Source organism: Drosophila mojavensis, unplaced genomic scaffold (genome assembly GCF_018153725.1).
Source record: "Drosophila mojavensis isolate 15081-1352.22 unplaced genomic scaffold, ASM1815372v1 contig_136, whole genome shotgun sequence".
Taxonomy (NCBI): Eukaryota; Metazoa; Arthropoda; class Insecta; order Diptera; family Drosophilidae; genus Drosophila; species Drosophila mojavensis.
Window position 1 is genome coordinate 1,086,956 of NW_025318667.1, and position 21,376 is coordinate 1,108,331.

Consider the following 21,376-nt stretch of genomic DNA (forward strand, 5'->3'; position numbering starts at 1 on the left):
TTCTATATTCTATATTCTATATTCTATATTCTATATTCTATATTCTATATTCTATATTCTATATTCTATATTCTATATTCTATATTCTATATTCTATATTCTATATTCTATATTCTATATTCTATATTCTATATTCTATATTCTATATTCTATATTCTATATTCTATATTCTATATTCTATATTCTATATTCTATATTCTATATTCTATATTCTATATTCTATATTCTATATTCTATATTCTATATTCTATATTCTATATTCTATATTCTATATTCTGTATTCTATATTCTATTTTCTATATTCTATACATTCTTCAATATGTTCTTCAATATTTGATTTCCTTTAATATTTTAAGCTTTTATTTTCTGTTAATAATTTTCGTGAGTCCCGTGAGTCACGAGTCTCACGACTCGATTGCAGAAGTCTACATTTTCCTCTAATGCTTTTGCCCTCAGTTAATGTGCATATGTGTGTGTGTGTGTCTGGTATGCCTAAATGGCTGCATTTCCATGTCAAACACACACACATACACACACACACACGCACACAGAGTTTATTGCATTCAACTAACTCATAATTCTCGTCAGTTGCTCGGCCAACTTTTGTCTCGAAACAAAACGCTAGAGCTTGCAAGTGTGCCTGTGTGTGTTGGTGTGTGTGTGTGTGTGTCGCAGTTACTTCCTTTCAATTTCATGTTTTCAGAGTGCAAACAAAAGTCGAGAGCGCAATAACAAATTTTTCGCAGCTTGAGTGAAAGAAAAAAAAAAAAAAAAAAAAACGCCACATTAATGCATAAAAAATACACACACACACACACACACATTTTCATATGAGTGTGTGCGTGAGTTTTGGACTGTGTTCGTATGGTATATATGTACATACATACCTCCTTATGTATATCTGTATATATCAGACATATGGTTGGACTTTTGCCTACAACAAGTAAGCAATCAGAAATCGGCGGCAAGCGAATGATAATAGTTATTCCTTATACGACTATATATATACCCTATACTATGCTCTGCATAAAGATGATATAAGCTATGAGTTGGTAAAGCTATTTCCTTTCCATTGAGCTGCAGTTACTCTAATAGTAAAATATAAAAACTTTTCTATATACAGTAAAATCCCCATAATTCGAAATAGCAAGGGGATTAGTTTTTTTTTTCCATTTATACAGAAATTCAAATTTTCGAGAATTATTGACAACGAATTTCTTTCAAGAGAACAGAATTATTTTCTATTTTATATATTTCATTTAGTTATCTTTGATTTACAATAAAGTTGACAAACTCTTTAGGCGTAGATGAGTTTAAAATTTCATTTTAATATTCATTATTTATACTTTTATAGTATAATCCAAACTCTTCAATTAGTTAATTATATAACCTATGTAAAGCTTTAATTTAATGCGAAAAGCTTAATTATAGAACGCATGAGCGAAATTTGAAACTGCTATCATTGAGCCATTGAAATTGAAATTTGAAAACGCGTTAAGCGTTTAATTAGAGCCAATCAATTTGTAGTTGAGCTGATAAATGCGCAATTCGAGTATTTGTCAAAGCCCCAGCGAATTCATTAAGCTGCTAGAAGCAACTATCTCCGCTTTATCCCGCCGCCCTTCTCCGTTCGACCCTCCACATTTGAAGTGTCGACAGCGAAGAGTAAGAGTTACAGCTGAAACTCTATTAGGGATGTGTAAAGGTAGTTAAGCTGGGATGTCCAATGGGGACATCCTCTAAAGGTAGCTTGGTTTGAGTGTCTGGAGAGACAGTTGAAAAACTAAAGAAGTAGAAGTAGAGCTGTGGTTGAGGTAGTTGAGCTCGAAGAGCTAACTTTGGGCTTGGAAAAATCTGAAAAGTTCTCTTAAGAGTTGTCCTAGAGCATTAACGTCTTAGGGTCTTAACAGCCGAATATTAAAATTTATCGCATAAGGCTGAATATATTAAACAATAATATAAGTTGTCTTCGGATAATAAAATTGCATCGACAATCCACTATGAAGAGCCTTTAAAATTTGCTTGCTTGGGTTGTTGGGATCTCACGGTCTCATGTCTCGCATTCCGTCGTTAAGGTATATAAAAAATAGTTGCTCAAGGTAACTACTGCCGCACGCATATAAAGTCGTTCGGCTTTGGGAAAAAGGGTATCTACGTGCTATAACTAAATTGCTAACAGCTGCTCAAATTGATGTCATCCTAAGTGCATTCCCCTTTAGCCAAAACAGACGACAACACAGACGACGCTGCCGACGACGACGCCTCAACTGCCAAAAGCAGAGCTCAAGCACACTAAACCTCCACAAGACACACACACACAGACACGAACACCCACACACAGACACACACACTGAGTCTCTGTTGTTGTTGTTTAAATGCGTATGCACTCCACCGGTAGCGGAAGGCATTCGTTTCTCTAAACAGCGTTTCGTATGCAGCGATATGAAGGAGCAGTAGACAGGCTTCACCCGCCTGTGCCCCCCTGCAGTGCCTACTCTTAACCCAACCACGCTTATAGAACTGGTGCAGTCGAGCAACAACAACAACTACAGCAACTACAACTACAACAAACGGAGCTACCCGCTAAAGTCTCTTCACAGGAAGCAACTGGCAGCCATCGCTGCAGTTGTTGTTTAAGATAGGAAAAGGAACGAGAGAGCAAGAGAGCAAGAGAGAGACAGAGAGAGACAGACAGACAGACAGAGAGGGAGAATGCATTTAACATCCACATAGAATGCATTAGCTCTTGCCAAATTAAAGTTTCGCATACCCTGTAAATAGCAAAAATTCATTAAGAGTTTAGCAAATGAGTTGAAAACTTAATATACATATTATGTTACATGTTAGTTATATTAGCCTCGCAAAGGGCATTTCAGCTTTGACATGAAGTTTAACTATAAGTTCATGGCATATTTACAAACTCAAAGTCTTCGCACTCTGATTTCAAATTCTGTTAAGGCTTGACTTGACTTGTCTACAGGATATTTATCAGACGTGCATTGCTTGACTTGTTGAACATTTTGGATGATTCATGTGAGGTGGTTCTAAACGTTGTAAACGTTGTGCAACTCGAGATATTCATCTTATATTATGCATAATGAACTTTCAGATTTTCATTGTCATTGTTGGTTAATGGCAAATTTGAGCTAAGCGTTGAAATTCCACGTAGAACATTTGGAAGGTTTTCATGAAATATTTGTTAATCGTCAGGCACCAGGCACCAGGCGCTAATTCACCAATTCTCCAGCTTCCTTATCTAATATACTACATTTCTAATCGCGCATATCAATTCATAATATAGTCAAAATTTCATCAATATGCTCACCAATCGATCTTGATTATCAATGACAATTAATCAATTCAACAATCACCAATTTGACCAATTGGAGCTATCAATATAAAATTTCACCAACAACAACATTTTCATCAATCATAAATTCATTAATCCCATATAAGCACATGTCTTAAAATTAGTTCAACCCTGCTAACTAGTGTATTCATGCACTCGAGTATAGCCGATTGAAGCCTTTCGTATTATTATTTCTTTTTTGGCTTGGCATTTTGGTCATTTTGCTTTTAACTGGGTTAGCTATTATGTACCACTCTCTCTTGCTGTCTCGCTCAGTTCATGTCTCCCTCTAGCCTGCACTCCTTCACTCGTCTTCTGTGTGCGTTAAAGCTCTTGATGAAATCTGTGTGGAGTGGAGGAAAACTATTAAAGCGGATTAAGTTGCGTGTACGACCGTAATTTATAAACTGTACACGGCAACTTTTTCCACAAGCTCACGAAAAAAGATGCTGCATAATAATTGGCATTGTGCTCTGTCTCGCTTGCACGTTCACTCCATCTCCTTCACACTCTCACTCGCTCGAGTCAAGTTGATGGCCTGTGTGTGAGCTGAATTCGGCGACCTTCTTGCGTGAAAGCTTTGCCCACACAACTTTGTCATTTATGAAGTTGAGATACATTTGTATCTTTTAGCTCGCATAACATGTAGAGGAGCTCCGTATGCGGGCTGTCTTTTAAATGAGTTATTTATTTATAGATGCTGTTTAACTCTTGCAACTTTTCCTTAATGCAATCAACGTTGAGCATCATAACTGCTTGAGTGTTGATGCCTTTCTTTTATATCCTCGGCTAAGCTTACATTCTGCGCTATTTAACATATATATTTGTGATATATTTATGAGTGTGATATCTGATTTACTTGCCATATGTTTAAGAGTCCTCACGATTTGGAATAAATGGCATTCCTATGCCTAAAGTTAAGCAACGACCCAAACTGAAAGAAAAGCAAATGATAAAAATGATCTAGGTTACATATCGCATTGATGTGCAAGAGTATATGGCGTATAAGAGTTTTTGTACAAAAGTACAGAGAGTATGAGGATAAAGGAGTAGAGTAACGAAGTATTCTAATATAAGATTTGCGAGTATTGGAGTATAAGACCGTAAAACTGGAAGTGCATAGGATTCTAAGAGTATAAGACTTTAAGTACTTTGGCTTTAAGTATATAGAACCCTGTAGTATAAGAGTGTAATGGGATATGAGCAGCTGAAGAGCATATAGAGAATACGAATATAAAAGTAGAAAATAATGTTAGAATATAATACGGCTATAAGAGGTTGAAATTTAAGAATATGAGAACACGATGATAATGAGAGTATAAGAGTATACGACTATAAGACTATAGCACTATAAGACGGTATTGGAATATAAGAATCATTGGAGTATCAGAACTTGACACTATACGAGTTTAAGGCTAAGAGAACAAAGGAATATGAGACCCTTACTTACAGTGAAGATAACTCCAAAGGATTGACCCGCAGCCTCAGGGCATTGCTCAAAGCTCGTTCCATTTATTTATGAATTTGCTAAATGCTCTCAGTATTTTAATTTCAAAGGCGAAAGAACAAAAATCACAGTGAGGCTAAACAAAAGCTTGACCTGCTCTACATATACAAGTATAGATCTAAGCCTGGAATCTTGATTAAAATTTCAATCAAGCCTTTTGTAATGCGTTCTCTATTTGGCAATTGAAATATTTACTTAGCAATACAGTTGAGCTAATTTCTCTGATATGTTTTGTTGCTTGAAGCGCATTGTTTTTTGTTCATCAAGTGAAGCCCGAGAGGAGAGAGAAGAAGAAGATAAAGGAGAAGAAGCAGCAGTAGCAGCAGCAGCAAAAACCCTATAGCCTTATCCTTAGCCAAACAAAAGCTGTTAAGGCTTGAAGAACAATGCTTAAAGCAAACTGTAAAATACATTCTTTGGGTGTGAAGTGATGCACATAAAGGCTGACGATAAAAATTAGCCGGCCAAAGTGCCGCAAAACTGAATCAAGTTGATAAATACAAAATGCTGAGCCGAGTCATCGGGGTAAGACGACGGTGCAAAGGGCAGCCAATGGACGACAATGAAACGGATGGACGCTCGAGTGGCCAAACCAAGTGACAACAACGATTAATTACAGCCAAGATGCAGAAGCAACAGCAATAGCCAGGACTAAAGCCCGACAGACGCAAACAAAGACACTGAGAGAGAGGGAAAGACAGAGAGACAGAGAGAGAGAGACAGAGAGAGAGAGAGACCGAGAGTGGGCGGGTCATAGAGTAAGGCAAAGAGAGGGAGAGACAGATCCAAAACTGTTGGCAAAGGAAAAGCCAATAAAGATAAGATAGAGATGGGCGCGTGAGGGCTGAAATTGTACCGAGACTCACTTCAAAATCATTTAAAGTCTGAAGCTTTAAGTCTTGAAGGACCATTGATGATTTTGGCTTACGAAATATTGATTAGGTTTTCGTATAATTGTGAAATAGATTAACTGAGTTCCTGTATGATGCCACATATCGATCTTTCATTCATGATATAATTATATCGAACTTCCTATGAGCTTTTTACGTGCTTCAATTTTCTTGTCAAACTGACAGTCATTTCATTCTATCAATGCGAACTAAGCTTTAAGCTCTTCAATTATATTCAAGCTTAAGCTTTAATGCGCTTTCGTCCGTTTTGCTTGATGAGCTAATCGTGACTCACGCTGGCATTGCCAATGATGATGATGATGGCCAAGTGGATGAATGCCAAGAGCCAACATGTGAGTCTTATGGCTAAACAAGTCCGAGCCAAGCAAAGTTTCTCCACACTACAACAATAACAATTGCAACAATTGCAACAAGAACAATAAATGCAATAACAAGCAACTGTTTTTGCATCTTTAGCCAGCCACAAACTGATGCCACATAACTGAGCTGCTGCGGGTTGTTGACGCCGCCAACGCAGGGAGTAATTTCAGTCTTTACCCTGTAAATATAATTGTTGAGTGGATCGAGTTAGTCAGCGAAAAGGGTTTGTAGTCTGCTCCATGTGGTTCATTGGGCTGTGGCTTGATCAGTCATGCCGTTCATCAGTTACTCATCGACCAATTAGTGATCAATCAATCAATCAATCAATCAGTTTATTAGTCAATCAAGCAGCTGTCAGTCAATCTGTTCGTTATTAGCCACAGACATCATCAGTAAATTGACTATATGCTCTCCGTACGTAGGTCGTCAATCATACTGTCAATCAATGGTCAATCAATCAATTGTTGTCCTCAATCAATTGTTGGTATAAGCTCTATCTTTATTGGGCTGTTGATTGATCCCGAAGTACATCAATCAGTTGGCCAATTGCTTGTCAATCAATCAATCAATCAATCAATCATTGAGATCGAAAATATTGCTTAGTCAGTCACTTCAATCAGCCGTGCAGACCTATTGCTTGGCGTATTGTGCAACACTGTTTGCTTTTCATCACAACACTGCAAAATTGGCGAGATTTAAGATAAGTTTTCAGTCGAGCTCGAGATTTGCTGTGCTTAACATTAGGCACGAACCGTGGCATGCTGCGTGCATTAATGCGACTGAAGCTGTTACAGCAAGTGGAGTTGCAGCAGATAGCTGAGAGTTGAGAGCTGCGAGCTGAGAGCTGTGAGCGGGAGCTGTTAATGCCAGCCACAAGGACCGCAGCTGCGAGTGGTTTTTGGAGAGCAGCTGCAGTTGCATTTATGCGTGTCCTGCGGTCGCAACGTCGAGCGACTCAAGTGCCCAAACATCATCATTACAATGCCGACAAACATCATGATGACGTTGTGAATGGCAGCGGCCTTTGCCTTTGCCTTGGTCTCTACTTCATTTTTTTTGTTTTTTTGTTTTCTCGCCTGCGGTCGGGCTGAGTTGTCTTTCGTCTGCGTTTGCTTCGGGCCTTCGCTTCCTGGCACTTAAAATCATTTTATGCACGGCATGCGCCGTAAGCCTCGTCGACCCCGTCACCTCCGCTCTTTCGCAATGCTCATGCATCTGCACAGTCAGCTCTTCCCTCTATCTCTCTCTCTTTCTATCTCTTTCTCTTTGTCTCCTTATCCATATCGTTCTATGCTCGCTGATCTTGATTTTCATAAGCCGCTTGCCGCTTCGTGCTCTGGGTGTTCTGTTTGTCGCCTGGCATAAAGCTTTGCGGTTTCCTACAAGCTGCTTAAGTAACTGCCACGCCCTCCAACACAGCAGCCCCGACGCCTCCTGCTTACTTAGTTAATGTATATGCCTTCAGCGCATTTCCCGCGGCGTGTCTAGACTTACTTCATTGATACATACATACATACATATAAATATATTAAATATATACGTGCATATTTCACCTAATTATAAATTAATGAATTCCATTTGTAGCTTTCGGTATCGCATTACACGATTATTATCGAAATAGTCGACTTGGAATCTGACATGCCTAAATCTAGGTATTATTTCCAGCAAACAATTCTGAAATCCCGTCAAAAGTTTTTTCCGCTATGAATTAGTGGTTTCGCATAATTTCAGTGAAAAAAAGCTGTTTGAATACGCATTGAAAATGGGCGGAAAATTGGGTATGATGATTTCCAGCGAACCTGTGCAATATGCAGGAGAAGGCGTGGCCGAGGCTAAATAGTGTATGTATTCTATGAGTATAAGGACATTTGAGTATATGAGTATAAGAGCTTAAATGTCCAAGGATTCAGGCATTCAAGAATACATCAGTATGCGAGTATACTCGTTCGAGTATAAGACTAAAATTGTATTAGAGTATATTAGAGTATATAAGAGTAAAACTGTAAGCGTAAGCATAAAAGAGCAGAATGGCATATTAGTATAAAATATACGATAAAATATACAAAATTGTAGAGCTTAAGAGTATTGAAGATCAGTGATAGAAAACTATACAGTATACTCGAAAGAGTATAAGAGTAGAACATTATTAGAGTATCGCAGGTTAAAAATGCGAGAGTAATAGTATAAGAGTATAAGACTACAAGAACTTAGGAATAAAACTGCATAAAAATATGAGAGTGAGAATGGGAATATAAGAGCGGAAAAGTATACGAATATGAAAGTATAAAGATACACAAGTATGCGAGTCTACGTGTATAAGAGTATATGAGTATAACAGTATAAGTGCAGATGAGTAAATTAGTATAAGTGTATCTTTTACTTGTACATTCCTGTCTGGAAACTCTTCTGGGCTCATAAATATATTTATTTTTATAACTATGTAAACTCTCTATCGTATATCGAAGCCCAAAGAAACGCACTAATTAGCTTATTGGCTTATGCTACAAATAAATGATGCTGCCACGTACTGCTGCTGTCGCCTCGCATGTTGCTGCTGTGTGTTGGTGATTTAATTGAAGACGTTGCCGTTGTCATGACACAGTTTCTTTCACAGATTTTTGCACAGTTGCAGTTTGTGGGTTGCATTAGTTTGCCTTGATTCATTGATGCAGAAGATGCGCTCAGCATTTACTGCACGGTTTCATCTTTCAATTTCCTCCCACACACATGTGTGATGCACAGACACTCTCTCTCACACACACACACATGCGCTGACAGAGCGACACGCACACATGCACATTATATAATGGCAAACATTTCCGCCAAAACAAAAATCTCTTTATATACAATTTATATATAAATAAATTTTTATAGCAATTTCTATGCGCTTGCTGTCTATACCCTGTGCCAACAAGTGTCACAGAGGGTATGCTGATATCAAGTGCATGTTGGTGTTCTTGTTGTGAGTCGAGCTATGCTCATCTTTAAATAGTACTTATAAAGCAGCAAGAAATCGGTATTGGTATATATTACAGGGTATCTGCATTTTGGTTAATCTTGGGCATTATTGCAGTGTCTATAACTCAATATCTAAATTATCCAATATTTAAATTAACCAATTATCAATATAATGAAAACATTACGAAATTATCCTAGTATAGGATATCTGCAAGTCCATCATTTCCGATAAGCTAATTCTTATTTGTTGTCCCTAGTCTTGTGTCCTGTTTATGTTTTGTTTCTCATCTATAATGCTGCTCCCCCGCTCCTCCGCTCCCGCTGCCCCCCGCTCTCTGTGTGTGTTTTTAACTCACTGTCTGTATCTCATGCTCTTGCTCCTGCTCCCTCCCCTTCGCTTTCTGTCTCTCTCCGACGCACACATGCGTTAGGTCCAATCAAAGTCGCCGGACAAAAATTACGACAATGTTCAATTATTTTTTGCCACGCTGACGTTAATAGGGTAAAAATGCGGGAAATTATTATGTAATATGTCACATACAATTCGCTGCGGCAATATCCGACTACCCAATACCCATTCATTTAAATTATATCTCTAGTAAAAACTGATTTATAGCATAAATCTTCGAGCCAAATAAAAGTACTATGAAAGTAAGATCTTAAGTCTTCAAGTTGCAACTTTGACGTATGGGGCATACCCCATTGCAGCATCGCTTTGTACTGCACGATGTCCTTGGAGCGTAAAGCGAGGTGTAAAATGTGTGTGTGAGGGAGCAGGAGAGTGAGAGATTGGGATACACGGAGCGAAGCTAGAAATAGTCGCTGAATGCGTAAAAAAAAATATATTTACCCGACTGTGACATGTGAAACAATTGATTTTGAGACATTGAGACACCCCGGCAGAGCTCGACTGCCTTTCAAATAGAAATTGACACTTTTCAGCGGAAGTTGCAAGACAGAGACACTGAGACATGCGTCTGTATGTGTGCATGGGTGCGTGTGCGTGGGTGCACAAGTGTGTGTGAGTTGACAGGAATATGTTATATATGTCATATGCTCTCTAGGCTGTGCCCATTATATATAATTTATGATGTTTGGCCGCGTCTACGATCATTAAAGTTGCACAAAATCCGGACGATATATAAATGGTAAGGGAGACTGAGAGGCAAGAGAGAGAGAGAGAGAGGCAGGAGGACAGTGAGAATTATTATTGCTGAGCCCATTTTGCATTTGACATTTAAATTGCTTATGCACTTTTGTCCCTGCTCTGCTCTGCTCTTCTGTCATTTTTTTTCTGAAGAGAGATTTCTCATATGACATACACGCATTTTGTGTGGCCAGTATGCAACATTGTGCGCGTGTTTGTGTGTGAGTGTGTGTGTGTGTCTGTGTCCCTGTGCATGTTTGTTACATGGGCCACATCATTTATCATACGCATGACACTATTATGGCTACTTAAGTGCACAACAGGCTCAGTAATAACGAGCAAAACCACGCCCCCCTCAGCCACGTTTGGCTAGTCCAGAACCCTCAAAGCTCAAAGCCCAACCCTTCGCAACAAATATGAAATAAGCATGCGTATTGCACTCAAATGTAGCCGACTACAGAATACTTGCTCAACTGAAAACTTGAGGCAAGTGAAGTTATTGAAGTCTACGACTTTATCTGCTCAATGGAGGTGAATAGCTTACTATGTATTAGGGTTGTCGAATATTTTGAAAATATCGTATCGATGATGGTTTAAGGTCTGGAAAAATATCAATATGATATTTTATATGCAATTTTAAAAATATCGATATATCAATATTTTCGATATTTAGATTACAGGATCGACCCACGCAAATATACAAAACTAACGCAAAAAATCGATATCCAGGCAAAAAAAATTTCGATATAAATATATTTTTGTATACAACAAATATCGATATATTGATATTTTGATATATTTTCAACAACCCTACTTCTTATATGCAATAAATTTTTTGTAGACTTTGAGCTTTAAAAAATTATCTGATTTGGGCTCTATTGGGTTCATCCAGTTCTAGTTCTTCTCGAAGTTCCTTGGTATTAGTTCTAGTTCTGGTTCTTAACTACCTTAACTTAAGTGTAGTACATAGTATAACTTGTCATAGTTACATATTATATTATACTAAAAATATAAAATGGGGCTGTATATACTAAATATGAGCCCACATATCATATTTACAGTCGCTGTCCTTTGAAAATCTCGAGTAATAATAAAGAAATCAAGTTTTTTAAACTTTTTTACTCTGGATCAAAGTAGAAATTATCTTAGAAAATTTTTGAATTTACAGCGCTAATGGATAATCTAGTCACTAATATGCCCGCTTTTTACTTTGTCAACGAGTATACAAAGGGGAAAAAAGGGCAAAAACGGGAAAATAAAACTTGAAGCAACGTGGCGAATAACTGTGCGGCAATAAACTTAATTAACAAGTGATTTGAACAACATTCTCTAAGCCTACCTCCATCTCTCTCGCTCTGTATACTTCTATCTCTGTTTCACATCTCAACTCTCGGTCTCCCGAATTTGTAGCTTGAGGCTGGTTTTCGCTAGTTTTTGGGAGGGGCGGCTGGGTTGCGAACTACATTTAAAGGGAATTTAATAACTTTTGCAACGTTCCGTCGTCCTATCGGCTCGCCAGTCAGTTAGTCCCGCCCGCCCCGCCCCGCCCCGCCCTGCTCGCCTGCGCCAGCTATAGGTATTACGCTCCGTAAACGACTTTATGATGATAATTTGACACAATATGTGGCCAGGCACTTTGCACTTGGCTTTAAAGTTGTGTCAACAAAATGTGGCTGGGTTCGATGAATTTGCCTTTTGGCTGCCTCAATGATTTATCGTTGAGCTCAGCGTTAATAAATACCTCACATATTTGCATATTTTGAAGCACTTAACTGTGCATTAACCAGCACTTAATTGGTTTACAATGCACTGGACCTGAAAGGAGAAACTCTAAACTAGTTTTCCCTGTCGCCGCAGGAAACAACAGGGCATATTAGTTTGTGAGCCCAGCTGTTCATAACTTAATCCCGACTTTAGCTAAAGTGGAATTTCCTCAGAAGTCTATTTAGTTTGTATAAGTGTTATAAAGTATAAATTGGTTCACGCAAGGAATAGTGGCTTTCCGTTCATTTGACCGTCTGTCATCTCTCCGTCCGTCCGTCCGCCCGTCCTTCCGTCCGTCCGTCCATTTCCGTATATTTATTAGAGCTCACCTGTTGCTGGCGTGCGGTAAGAAGTGGCTAGGCCTTACAATTATAGGCGTGTCTATTGCTAAGAGGCTGGTCTAAATACCTAGGTCTTTGGCACGGAGCGTGGGCGTGGCACAATGACACAGATCTAGGTGAGGGAAAAAGCCAGACAAATTGTTTGGCTTGCTTTGATGGCAATTATGCTAAAGCCTTGGCACGCTCTTAACTGCCCGAAAACGGAAATGTTGGCCAATCCTGAGTGCTAGAAGGAGACAGCAGCAGAGAGTTTGAACTGGTTCGATGCTGGTTCGAACCGGGTTTGAGTTCGAGTTTGTTAAAAGGATTTCAGAGTTGGGCTAATGGCAGGGGCGCCAGAGGCCTCAGCTCGATATTTGTTTAAAAAGTAAAAGCCGCATTCATCTCGCACACACAATGTGTAAATAAATATTTAAATGATTGCATCTATTGCAAAATGCAAATACATAAATCATAAGGCAACGAGAGATAGATAGAGAGAGAGAGAGAGAGAGAGAAAGAGAGAGAGAAAGGCTGTTGGCATTTGCTGTAGGCAAAATCCTTTGGTATTTCGTATTTGGTTATTTTATTGCCGAAAATGCTTAAATTACATGACAGAAAACACACACGCACACAAAATAATTATTGGTAATGTCCTGGAAATTGCGGCCAGTGGGCTCTTCGAGGTCGGCTCGCAAAGCACTTGTGATTTATCTTAGCATGCATTTCAATTGTTTGCTCTTCGAGTCCCATTCCCACTAGATTTTATTAGATTTTCTGAAGCTGATACTTGATTTGATTGATATGTGCATTAAAATGAATAATTCAATTTTTGTAGCTTGATTTGGTTTTTAGGCATTTCAACATGTCTTCTTTCTTATTGAATCAAGTTCAGGTCAGGGTATTTCATAGTCGTGTATTGATCGCATGGAGTTTGCTTACAATTTGCTTGACGTAGGCGAGTTTGCTGTTGATTTTCCCATTTGGCAGTGTTATAATATTCAAATCATTGCCCCAAAATTGCAGCCGCATTCACATTTAGCCAGCCTGCCACGCCCCCCACTTCAAGAATGCCCAAAATACGCCCACAAATGCAAATAGGCTGCAAATATAGAGCCTGCCAGTTGATGCCCTGATGTCAGTTGCAATCGTCTCAAAGTTTACAAGTTTTTGGTGCTCTTATCACAGTGTGTGTGAGTGTGGGTGTGCAAATAACTATGTGTGTGTGTGTGTGTGTGTAAATAAATAACTTGCTCCAATTTGTGCCTAAGTAAGCTCTGTACAAAAGTTTTAGCAACATTTCCACAAGTTTTATCAGGTATGGAAGCCATTAATGCCAAAGCCAAAGTCTTTTAAATGTTTAAATATTATGATATGGAGCGTGCACAAGTTGCACTAATGCTTCAATGATGCAAATTACATTGTTCGAAATCCACTTAAATAGTTCATAATTTGCCAAGTTTTTTTGAATAGTAAATTTAGGCTTTGCCAGTAAATTGTATTGGAAATTGTAGCTTTGGGATTTGAAATTTGATAAATCTTATGCAATTCTCAGAAATACGTCGCACGCCATCTAGCGTTTGTTTTGCGCCCTGTAATGAGCCAAAAAGTTCGCACTGATTATTAGTCAGGGGCCCAAAATCCGAGACAGTTTTGCATGCCATCAATTTAGAAACTTTGCCTCATAATTAATCCGAGCAAAGTTTGATGTGAGCTGCAAAGCTCACTTTTTGTGGCTCCAACTCATCAAAGGCTCAAAAAGTAATTTTCAATGGAAAAGATTATTATTTTGTGGTTAGTCAGAGAAGACTGAGTCATAGTTCAGGCTCGCTCTTACAGCTCGAATGACAGTGCGGCAAATCTAATCAGGCTCAAAATTCAGACATCCATCTAAGCAATTCACTTGAATTGCGAGTTTCCAAGGCAGTTTGCCTAGCTAAATTTAGTCCCAGCTCATTTACTGAGCTATATACTGTCCTATATAGGGTAAACTGTCATATTTAATCTTATTTTGAGTTAGATTTTGTAAATTCTCTGCCTGACGATGAGTTTAAAGTATTAACAAGGCGCCAGCTCCAGCTTGTTTAAGATAACTCCCTTTTCATGCCAATTTTATTTATTCGTGTTAACCCTACTTCTCAACTTAACCTCACTTATTTCAGCTTAAGCTGCAGATAAGTCCATATTAATTGTATTTTAAAGCAATAAGCCTAGGTGAGAGCACTTTGTTATATGTATATAAACCATATAGATTAGGGTAAATAATTTAGCTGAGGGCAATTGTTAAGTGCTATATGAAATACGAATCTAAAATGAACTGCAGAAAAGTTGTAATTCTATTATACCTATATGACTCGGGGACTCTACCAGTCTCGAGATCTAATCAGCTGACGAAAAATGACATAGACCGAGCACAGGGCTGCAACTACACAAGGCCAACAAGTGTCCCGGGGACGCTTGAGTGGTGCTGGGTGGATTGGGGACTTAACTGGTTTTTAGTGAGTGTCAAGTGCAGAAGAAGGTTTACTGTTGTCTTCGCTTTCTGTGTGGGTGTGTGTGTGTGTGAGAGAGAGTGTTTGTGTGTGTTTGGCTGTGAGCTGTTACCTGTAATTAATCAAGCCGTCGGGTCTATTTTGGTAATTGCTGGCCACATTGTAATTATGTCACGCATATCCCTCGCTTGCGCCCTTTGTCCTCCTCTCGTTCACTTGGCCATGGAGCGAGACTCGCATGAGCATGCATAATGACCAGCTACACACAATGCCTTTTTACTATCTCTCACATATCTGGGTTATTACACCTTTACCGAAAGCCCGCTCCTCACTCTGTTTGTTAGACCAGAAGGAACTTACATCTACCCTGTAAAAGGGTGTCTTCCAGATGTGCTTACCGCATTTCACTTTGTTGATTCATCTATGTATTATGTTTCTGTTGAGCTTATATATAAGAATATCATGGACCTACAAATACCCTGTAAAAGGTTTTTCAAAAAGCGTCTGTGCTTGCAAATACCCTATACAAAGCGACTCCGTAATGAAATTAGAATACAAGATCTAAATGTATTCCGAGAGTTTGCTATGAAGTATGCTGAAACACCCTGTAAATATTTAGTTATGTTATAAAGATAACTCTCTATCTCTCTCTCTCTCTCTCTCTCTGTCTATCCTTCTCCATTATCGAGTGGCAATATTTTTTATTTAACATTAAAATCTTTTGCGTTTCCCCACAAAAGTACAGGGTATATGTATATAGAGAACAGCTTGGAAAATATTTTATTGGCTGCAAATAACTTAAAGTCTGACTTCAGTCAAATGAAAATGCCAACGTAATTAAAGCACTTTCGAGTATTATAAAATTACAGGGTATATATATGTATATGTAAGAAAAAACAAACTGGAACCTGAAAACAGTCAAGTTTTTCGGTTAAAAGATGTGGCCAGAGGGCTTTAAGCGGACGGGGCATTGGGCACAGGACATTGTCTGGATTTGATTTACATTATCATTTGGTCCATTTGGCTGGCAGCAATCGCCATTGGGCCATGTACTTTTCCGCGGCCGGACGATTAAGCCCTACAAAGATTGCCTAATTGTGGCAAAAGACTAAGAAAATTGAGACAGAGCAAGCGAGAGAGAAGGCGCGAAAGAGGGAGCGAGCGATATTCTTTGTGATATATGTCGGCAGCATCATTAGCAGCATCATAAACACGCACAACCTCACAGATGTTGCAGCCGCAACATTACGAGTGTCGTTTAGAAGGTAGTCCGCCCCATCCCTAGCCCCTCTGCTCCCCGAAATCGATGTCATTGCTGGCCAAAGAAACCACAAACTCGCACAGATTTCAACAGCGACAACGACGACGACGACGACTTTTGCTTTGATTCGACTTCGTTTCAGTTTTAAATTCAATTTTCATTCTTGGCCAAGAACAAGAGAAACAAAAAATTACGCAGAGACCAAATGTCCTTGCTATTTGGCCCAACTTCGAACCTGCCCCAACATTTTGGCCAAGTGAAGAGAGCCGCCTCGTGTTGCATGTTGCGGCTTAAGAGAGACTCGCGGCACCAAATGTTGCATGCAACATTTCTGCTAACGGTTCTGCAAGGACAACAAACGCCTGAACTGTCGCCCCAGCTTGGCCATTAAGTTAACTGAGCTGGCTTGGTATATGAACTGGCCTGCCATGGTTAGCTATGGTTAGATATACTTATATACTTGCTTATCACGGGTGGATAACTGTTTCCTTTCTTCAAGTATCACCAGGTGATTGATTTGCCATGGCCTTAACATACCCAGAGTTTTCAGAAGAATATGTTAAAATTTAGTTTTAAAATAAGTAAGAAAGCTCTAGTCGAGATTGCTCGACTACGAGATCCCCTGAACCCGTCCGAGCACTGATATTTCAATAATTATTCGCATATGCACACTCACACACACACACACACACACACACACACAGACATACGTACGCACGCATAAACACGCATTGGCTGCAGTGTGCGCTTACTATGAGAACTTAATTGCTTAATAACTTTTTTTGTGGATGTACTTTCTGCATGAAACTTTCAGATTATGATTATAACATGGATATGCATGCATTTGCCATACAACAAGTATCTAGTATTTGAAATAGGTCTTTTACAAATATGTGGGAGAGGGCTTAGATATAGGGGTGGGGAGTACATTTTAACAAAAATCGAAATTGTATAAAATGCATATAAGTATACATTTAAAATTTGGAGACTCTAGCTTTGAAAATGTAGGATATATAATTTTAAAACTGATTTTCGATACGGTTTTTATCGATAAAAAATAACGGGATGTATTATCAATTTTTGGTGATAAACTCGATATCCGCGCTGTATATACGGACATTTAAAGAAAAATTTGAAGTCTCTAGAACTTTATCTTCTGAAATCGACGCGTTCAAACATACGGACAGACGGACGGACAGAGAGACGGACAGGGCCAAATCGACTGAGCTCGTCGCCCTGATCAAGAATATATATACTTTGTGGGGTCTGCTACGCCTCCTTCTGCCTGTTACATACATTTAAACAAAACCATTATACCCTGATTTCCTATTTTCAATGGGTTCAGGGTATAATTATTTCTATTATATTAAAAAGTGTTTTAAAATATTTTGTTTGCTTAAAAAACAAATTGGAATAAGTAAATCTGTCCAAGTCTTTGTCCTAGCTCTCTATTGATGACTGCTCATAAGTTTGACCAAACTTTGGAATAACAAAGGAGAGTTAAATCAGTAGTAGAAGTCAGTACATAGAGTATTACAAGTTTGGAGTTAGTTTCATGCAAAACTTCACCAAATTATGTTAACTACTCATAACATTTGCCAGAGTTGATTGATTTTCCTGTTGGCTATTTGGTACTTTATGTTGCGTCCTTTAGATTACAAGGGTTTTAGAGCTATACCAAATTTAGGCAAATTTGTATTAAAACTGCTTAAGCTACTTGGAACTTAAGCAGAGCTGAATCGAAATAATACTGAATCATTTTAAATTTCGACTTCACTTCCATTCGAATTTTAAATTTGTTGTCATTTGCATATTCACGCATTTTTATTTGATCACAAATGTATCCTGGCATAAACTTGTTATTCAGATGGCCAGCCAGCCAGTTCTATGTATGTGTTCCCCTTGTCGCTGGCTCAGTCCTTTTGCTCTCCCCCCATTTCACACGAAACATACATCAACATACAAGAAATAATGTTGGAGGCCTGAGGCCTGTTCCATGTTTCCATTAATCACACGTTTTGCGTATAAAAAACGAAAAAATAAGTAAAAACCTTTGCAATCGGACGTAGCTGACTGCACAATACTCGCTCAAGATTGGCGATTTGGGGCAGACCAAGGACGATAGCAGATTGTGGACGGAGGAATAGATAGACAGGCAGACAAGGACACGGAAGGCAAGAAAGTGAAAGAAGGGCGGAGGAGGAGGACAACTGATGAAAAGATGGACGAACAGAAGGACGGCGGGACAGATGAACGGATAGACTGACAGACGATAAACGTCGATAGGACATAAAAACTGGAAGCAATTCGTGCAACGTGCCAAGCCAATATTCCCCATTTACAGCTTTTGAGCGAGTATACGAATAAAAACAGCTAGAGAAACTACAAAATTGTCGCTGTTGTTGCCCGCTCAGACATATATAAACAATAAATGGCAACTGGCGAAAATAAAAGCCGCATTAAAAGTATCAAATCAAATGAGCTTAACTCATTCAAATGGTGCACAAACACAGCAATAACTGAGTTAGACGGCACGACTCCAAAAAAAAGAAAAAAATATAACTAAACAACAATAAATAATTGAAATAGTTAAACGAAGTCTGAATACTCTTCATGTGCTTTCGATAGATTCTGAATTTTATTTTAAATAGTTGTCATACCCCAACAATCTTTGAAATATGTAGTGTATTGATAAAACTGAATGGAAGTACGCCCCAAGATAGCAGATCTGTTTATCTATTGATTTACTCATGTATATCAGTCTGTACTCATACAAGTCTATCTATCATCTATCCTTCACACTATCCATCTACCTACCTCTCTCTTTTCTACCAATCTCTCAATAACTATTGATCACTTTATCTGTCTATCAATATCGTTCATTCGATACCTTTTAATCGGTCTATCTATCTCTATCGCTATAAATCTTTACTGATCAATCTCTTATGATATTTTGCTATATGTATATAATAATAGCTGATCTGAAGTCTACTTCTTCTATATATGAAGCTATGGAAGCAAACTGATATTATAAGCCTAAAATATAATTACCCAACTACTCAAGGGTAGAGTAAGGTCGTACACACGGATTATACAACTCATATAGAGGTCGGTACTTATATAGAGTATATAGAGTCATATAGCCTAACTAACATTTGAGTTTCCCCAAATGGCAGGCTGTCTGGAAGTTTTAGTCGTCAACTTTGTGAACTTTTTTTTTTACACACACTCTTTCCCTCCCTCTTCCCTTCCCTCTCTCTCAATAAACATGTATGTGTAGGTACATGTATTTTTTCCCTGGTAATTTTTGGCCACACAAGTAGTTAAAACTCTTTTAGCAATAACATGTTTAGGGAGCTCAAATCGCAAACTTTCTGCCACGCCCGAAAGCTGGCAAAAATTGAACCCTTTGGCCAAAGATATGTCCAACTTGTTGTTGTTGCCGTTATTTGGTATTTTTTTTTGTATTTTTTTTGTATTTTTTTTGTATTTTTTTTATGTTCACTGAAAATGCAATAAAAAATGATGTTGAACATTTTAAGACGATGTCAGTTGTTTGTCCTTGTCGCAAAATGTGTGAGCCAATGGGCCACATGTTCGCTGCTCACATGAAAAAAGCAGACAGGCTAGAGTGGGAAGTGCCCGACTAAAAAATACCTAGACACCATTTCCCATTTCCTTTTTCTGGTGCTCGTATCTACCTACACATATAAAATCGGAATGAGTATGCAATAAATGGAGATTGCGTGAATTGTTCTTGAATATCTAAAATTTAATATCGATGGCGTTCGCTGGGAAATAGGCGCCGATATAAACAAATGTGGTAAGTCCAATAAAAATAACACACAGATTTCAAGTCTCTAGCAGCAATTGTCTGTCTGGCTCGTAAACTCTTACTCGTACTATATATTCTTATGCTTTTATATTCATCTTTCCCTTATATGAGTTCTGTAATAGTCTTATTCTTCTTATACACTAAAACTCTCATATTCCTATACGATTACTTGCTTAGATATTACTAATATTTGAGTAAAGTCATTATACCCCATTTAATCGTTATCAATGGGTATAGAAAGCAGCTCTCTATCTAACTGATATCAAGACGTTCTCCATTTTGACTTGAGTATACGCTAGTGTGTGTGCATATACATGGGTGTGTGTGTGTGTGTGCATTGGCTCAGGCATTTGGTAATGGCCAATTGTGTTCGGTACGTGCTAGAGCTAACTCAATACGTTAATTTGTCCTTGTTTGGCGACAAAATAGTCTCCATTTGTAGACGTTGCAGCATCTTGTTGCGTTCTTTCTCCCAGTTTACAGTTTACAGTTTTTCCTCCATTTTCCTCTCACATTTCACATTTTCGTGTTTTCCTCTTTGCAGCGTTTTGGCTGTTGATTTGTTGCTTGATTTCTAGAGATTTGATCTAAGACGTAAGTGGAGCTCAAAAGCTCTTGAAATGGACTTGAAATTCGTTAGCTGTTGGCTATCGATATTAATCGATTTTTATATATAGTAATGTATAGACGAAACTTAACGTAGAAAGTTGCGCAATGAGTAAGTAGATTAATTATACTTTTATATTTCTCATTTTTGTTGATATTTATCTCAAAGTTTAATGAAAATCGATTCAATCCGATTAATCGATCGATCAATGTGATTATCGATATACATATATCCCAGTTCGGCATGACTCGTTTACTTTGACATAATATGCTGGTTCTGTCTAATTGATGCTCATAGTAGTAGTTATCGATAGTTTATCGATTAGAACTATTCAATTAGCCGCAATCGCTTTGGCGACATTTGTTTTCTCTATGGCTGACCGCATCAGCCATTGACACGCCCACATAAGTGGCGCTTATGTTGCACATCATTTGTTTCTGCCCTCTAAGCAACCACCTCCCCCCCCCACCGGCACCCCTGAGCCACTCTGTGACTCCACTCTGCCCTCGATGCTGTTGGTGTTCTCTTGCTTTTGCACATTCACCTAGTTTTTTGTGCTCGTCGCTTGTTTTTGTTTTTGCGCAATTTGTTGAGCCATTTACAACAAATGTTGCTAGCGACACGCCCCCGCCGCCCCCGTCTCCGCTTTTTGTGACCCCGCTCGGACAACGGAATCCTTTTTGTGCACAACAAGCGGGTCGAGCAAAAATGGAAATGGCCAGCGAATGACAAACGAAATGAAATGAAACGCGAGTTGAGCCGGCCAGCTGCAGCTGCGAGGGTGATAGAAAGAGGCTGCAGGCTGCCGGCTGAAGGGTGAAGGCTGCCGGCTGAAGGCTGAATGCTGGGCGTGGCAGGCACATCA